The 6,052-nt window shown below is 34.9% G+C and overlaps 1 non-coding gene across 1 annotated transcript; it reads left to right on the top strand.

Moving 5' to 3' along the window:
• The first annotated feature begins 5,665 nt into the window (after positions 1-5,665).
• LOC115065255 lies at positions 5,666-5,809 on the top strand. The gene has a single exon (XR_003845049.1). It is a non-coding gene; the product is annotated as a small nucleolar RNA SNORA48 (small nucleolar RNA).
• The last annotated feature ends 243 nt before the right edge of the window (positions 5,810-6,052 follow it).

The following is a 6,052-nucleotide window of genomic DNA, read 5'->3' as shown; positions in this document are numbered from 1 at the left end:
TTTGTACATTTTTGTGCTACATTGTCATTAAATATTAATGACCATATGTGAATAAGATTCAGAAGCTGTTTTCTTAGACTTCAAAGTTTGAATTAAGTAACAACATTTTTCATAAAGTTTGTTTTACAATCAATTAATAAAATGGTTAAAAAGATGCCTGAAAACTTCAAAGAATATTATTTTAAGAAAGTTTGAGTTACTACATGTGTGCAATCACTCATTAGATTCAAAATTTAGAAGAATGTCCCTTTTTGTCACAGGGTTCTCCATTTCAATTTTCCAGTAGGTGATCAGCTGTATTCCAAAATAGTCAAATTATTTCTTTTTGCAAAAGTTGTTTTGAATTAATTTGTTTTACTTCCACATCCCTAATCTCTTTTTGCATTTATTTCCATTTCTAATGAAGAGTGAGAGAAGAGAAGAGAATATACTTAACTCTTCTTCTACTTAGGTTTTGTGGCTGTGTGGATAAAGCCTTGCCAAGAGAGAAGTCAAGACAAAGATCATATAGCTAGGAAATAAAATAATTTAGAAAGGAATTTGGGTCAAAGGGCACTGAGGCTATGGAATGAATGAAAATTTCATTCATTGTGATTACAATATTATTATAATCATTACATTTTCATCATCTATTTGTAATTCTGGGTCAAGGGTACTGTAGATATATTATTAATTATAGTCATTTCTATGATTTGCTTAACTCTGATGCCTATTTTACTATTCCTCAAAATAAAATGGTTGTTATATTAAGAACTCAGGCCAACTTGGTTGTAAATTTCACTTAGTTACATGTAGCTCCATCAGTATCTTCATGGTGAATGACAAGCACTGGACAAAAGAACATGACCTTTAAATATAAATTTAATTTACTGAGCTTCAATATACACAAATCACTAGCTCCAGGAAACTCCATGAGGAATGCAAGTTCTTAGAACTACAGACAGTTGGCTAATTTTCAAACATGAGAAATGAATTTTTTTGTTTGCTGAATGGGGATCTTAAGCCCAATTAAAGACCTGTTGATTATCATCAATGATTTCATTACTGTATTTATAGGGTTATCTTGCCATAGTATTCAGTGATATGGTTCATAGGCATCACACCAGTATAGGACTGTTGGTCACTTCACTTTTTTAAAAGCTTGCATGAGGTCTTCTAGTCCCCTCATCTGAAGTACATGGTGTCTCCAAGAAGAGGATCTCTTTATTTTATGTATGGCAGATAATCCCTCATTATATGTTCAGAGGCTCATCTCTGGATGGCTCTAAACTCTGAGAATGTTACCAATTAAGAGTAGATGACACATTTGACTAAATTAATTTTTCTTTAACTTGTTTAAAGTTTTTTCTGTTTTCCCCGAATGATGAGACTTTGACTGTACATTTAGGGACATAGGCAACATGACCTAGACATGTTGCTACTGCTTCCAGACTTTTGCACATTCCCATATATTTTAAAGCATGAAATTTGGCTCATGATTGAAAGCAATAAACCAATTGAGAAGTAATAGATCTCTCTAATAATAGACCTCAGAGATACTAAGTCAAACATTCTGAACATGCTTTTAATTTTTAATAAAACTTATTCCCAAATATTTACATAAGTATAAAATACATAGCTTTCACAAAATGTGGATACATCATCACCTCTGGTGTCCCAGACCCTACATGTAGCCATGTCTCAAGACTTAATGATCTTAACTGGCAGTCCAGGGTCAACGTCTCTCAACAATGTACCATATATACCTCAAGATATTTCAACTTTATATATATATATATATATATATATATATATATATATATATATGTGTGTGTGTGTGTGTGTGTGTGTGTCTGTGTGAGTCTGTGTGTGTGTGTGTGTCTGTGTGTCTGTGTGTGATTGTAAGTTAATAATCTTACTATCTATATAGTGTGTACCAGAGTATTAGAACATTAGAATGCCCAAGTATCTGGAGCTACCCCTTCCTCAGGCTTATCATCATCCTTTTACAAGTAAATTATAATTCCTACCAACTTGAGACGATCTGCTTATTTGCAGTTTTTCATTTGGGGACAAAACTAGACTACAGTCCATAAATAATAAACTATCAAAGAAATATATTTAAACACTTGTGCTAAAGTGTGTAAATATATTAAATAACTAAAATATATCATTTTAACATGTATTCTCACCATGTTATGAATTCAAATTATTGAAGATTGAAATGAAAAGGACAAACTCCTTAGTGAGCAACCTCAATTTCTGATATTGAATGAAACTGTAATTTTTGTTAAATGAATTGTAATTTTATGTTTTTATTTTTTGTTTTTAATATATCTATTTAAATATGCATTTGGAAACTGATAGTAACTAGTATGAGCTTTTTGCTTTCAGTTTCTGTCCATCAATGTTATGTATAGAAAACCTAACACATTTGTAAGTGTGTGCATCTACATCTGAGAAGACATTCCCCAAAACTAGAAAAGATTTAAGCAGAAATTTTATCATTGAGGACCATCAGCAGGAAAACAGCAGGTTTTTGTCTGCAGCTATTTGATACCAACACTAGTGATCTTATTTAGCACATATTTCTATAACCAAACACCTTCCTATACTCAAAGGATAACTGGGTTGAGAAAAAAATTAGGGAAATGACATCCTTCACAATATAATATATCTCAGTGTGACTCCAACCAAACAAGTGAAAGATCTGTACAACAAGAACTACAAGTCTCTGAAGAAAGAAATCAAAAAGACCTCAGAAGATGGAACGATCTCACATGCTCATGGATTGACAGGACTAGTGTAATAAAAATGGCCATCTTGCCAAAAGCAATCTAGAGATTCAATGCAATCCCCATCAAAATTCCAGCTCAATTCTCAAATTCATTTGGAATAAAAAAATAAATAAATAAACAGGATAATGAAAACTACTCTCAACAATTAAAGAACTTCTGGGGGAATTACCATCCCTGACCTCAACCGGTACTACAGAGCAATAGTGATAAAAACTGCATGGTAGTGGTACTATGACAGACAGGTTGATCAATAGAACAGAATTGAAGACACAGAAATGAACCCACACACCTCTGGTCACTTGATATTTGACAAAGGAGCTAAAACCATACAGTGGAAAAAAGATAGCATATTCAACAAATGGTGCTGTCAACATGTAGAAGAATGCAAATTGACCCATTCTTATCGCCCTGTACAAAGTTCAAAGCAAAGTGGACCAAGGAACTCCACATAAAACCAGATACCCTGAGTCTCATAGAAGAAAGAATGGGGGAAAGTCTCAAATACATGGGCACAGCAGAAAAGTTCCTGAAGAAAACACCAATGGTTTATGCTCTAAGATCAAGAATCAACAAATGGAATCTCATAAAATTGCAAAGCTTCTGTAATAGGACAAAATGGCCACAGATTGGGAAAAGATCTTTACCAATCCTACATTTGATAGAGGGTTAATATCCAGTATGTACAAAGAACACAAGAAGTTAGACTCCAAAAAACCAAATAACCCTATTTAAAAATGGGGAACAGAGATAAAAAGAGAATTCTCAACTGAGGAAACTGGAATGGCGAAGAAGCACCTAAAGAAATGTTCAACATCCTTAGTCATAAGGGAAATGCAAATCAAAAGAACCCTCAGATTCTCTGTCACACCAGTCAGAATGGCTAAGATCAAAAACTCAGGTGACAGCAAACGCTTGTAAGGATATGGAGAAAGAGGAAAACTCTTTCATTGCTGGTGGGATTGCAATCTGGTACAACCATTCTGGAAATTAGAATACACATGGAGGGACCCATGGCTATGGCTGAATATGTGGCAGAGCATGGCCTTATTGGACATCAGTGGGAGGAGAGGCCCTTGGGCCTGGTGCTGCTCAATGCTCCAGTGTAGGGGAATGCTGTGGCAGGAAGACAGGAGTAGGTGGGTGGTTGGGTGATACCCTCATAGAAGCAGTGGAAGGGGTTATGGGATAGGGAGTTTCCAAAGGGGAGACCTGAAAGGATAAAACATTTGAAATGTAAATAAAGAAAACATCCAATAAAAAAGGAGTTGTAATTCAGGCCCAGCCTGCCTACATATATTGTACTCCCTTAATGTAAAAGTATTACACGAAGTTTGATTATGGTAATCTATATATATTTGAACATATGGTATTTATAACTCTGGAATTCAGAAAGTAATGTCACACAGATTATGAATTCAAAGGTCTCTGTGTATATGCATATATAGTATTATATGTATAATAATTTTATTGAAGTATAGTTCATATAACATATAATTCATCCATTTAAAAATTCAGTTTAAAAGTATTTAGTATATTTAAACATCTGTGGAAAGCAAAGTAACTGTTATCAAGTACAGAATATTTTCCTTGTCCTCATAAGAAAGACTATGTTTTTCAATATGATCTTGACATATCCATTTCCCTAACCTTTCTTGTTTTGTACTTTATAATGACCATCCTAAAAGAGAACTCATCCCCAGAGAAGGCTTATTTCATTTCTGAGTAGCCATTAATTGTTTGTAGCTCCTCATTTAGGGTTAGGACTTGAAAGATTTCCCCAATCCTTGTTGACTTATCAACATATGTTGCTATTGTTCATCTTGTTCAGGTGACCATATTAAGATTTCAAATGTCCTACTGCTTTGTCATATACAGAAGTGATGATCAGTAGTCAATCCTAAACATATACACACACATGATCAACACTAAATTGACTCATCTGGTTGGCTATAAATATATAACAAATATTATTAATGAGGAATGATGAACTTGAGAGGGATTTGTGGAAACATTGAAGGACCTGGAGAAGGAGTGATGGTTGGAGATTATGTAAGCAGCATGCTCATGTATGAAATTTTCAAATGATTAAAAACATATTTTAAATAAAATGATAACCATTATAGATGACAGTGAGTTGTGATCTGCACAATATGGGTACAAGAAACCAAAACTATGTCCTTTGCAGAAGTGCTTCTAATCACTCAGCTATCACTTAAACCCTTTATCACAATGGCAAAAGAACATTAAAGAAATAAATGAAATGATCGATTGCATTCAATATAGTTACACACATACACACATGCACACACACACACACACACACACACAACCTTCTAACCAAGAAAACAAAGAATTTTACAGTGAAAATTTCATTACATTATAGAAGATACTAGAATATGGAAATAAATCCCATACTCATTGATTAGAAGAATTAACATTTTGAAAATGGCAGTCCCATGGAAAGCTAGCCACAGACTCCACTGAATCTCAGTCAAAATTTTAATGCTTCATAAACAAAAAACAATTCAAAAATTCACCTGGAGATACAGATCATCAAGGACAGCAAAAGCAATCCTGAACAAAAGGAACACTGCTCTAGGTCTCACCATACTTGTTTTCAAAGAATACGAAAAAGGCATAATAGTAAAAAAACAGTCCAGTATTGGCACATATAAACCTACAGATCAATGAAATTGAACTGAGGGTCCAGACATCAGTATCACTTATTTTTTGACAAAGATATCCAAACATTTCTCAGAAGCAAAGCAGCATCTTCAATTAATAGTCCCAAGAAAATCATGTCAGCATGCAGAAAAAAATGAAACTAAATCCTGTCTCTCATCCAAGACAAAACTCAACTCTAACACCCACATACCCTCTCAACCCCTTACCCCTGGTCATAGGCAAAGAAACACCCTGTTGGTTGTGGTAGTCTTATATTAGTCAGTGGCAGAGCAGATGACAGTCTTTTGTCCATCCTAGTAAGATGCCTAGCTTAGTGGCCAAAGCTCTTTTACACCTAGGACACATAAAAATCAAATCAAACCAAATCCAGGCAGCACAGCCCAAAAGGAGGAAGATAGACAGAGACTGACATTCTGCCATATCAAACAGCACACGCAGGGAAGACACCCACCAACCTGCCCTTTGCTCAACAGCAGAGGCTGGCCATAGACACACAGAGCCCCACCCCACCACTATGTAGCACTTCTCAGGAGGAAGAAGAGAGATACATGCCACCCACAGACCTGCTGTGTGGAGCATGGCATTGGTGG

Source organism: Mus pahari, chromosome 13 (genome assembly GCF_900095145.1).
Source record: "Mus pahari chromosome 13, PAHARI_EIJ_v1.1, whole genome shotgun sequence".
NCBI lineage: Eukaryota > Metazoa > Chordata > Mammalia > Rodentia > Muridae > Mus > Mus pahari.
Note: the sequence above shows the minus strand (reverse complement) of the source record. Positions and strands in the feature narration are given on the sequence as shown.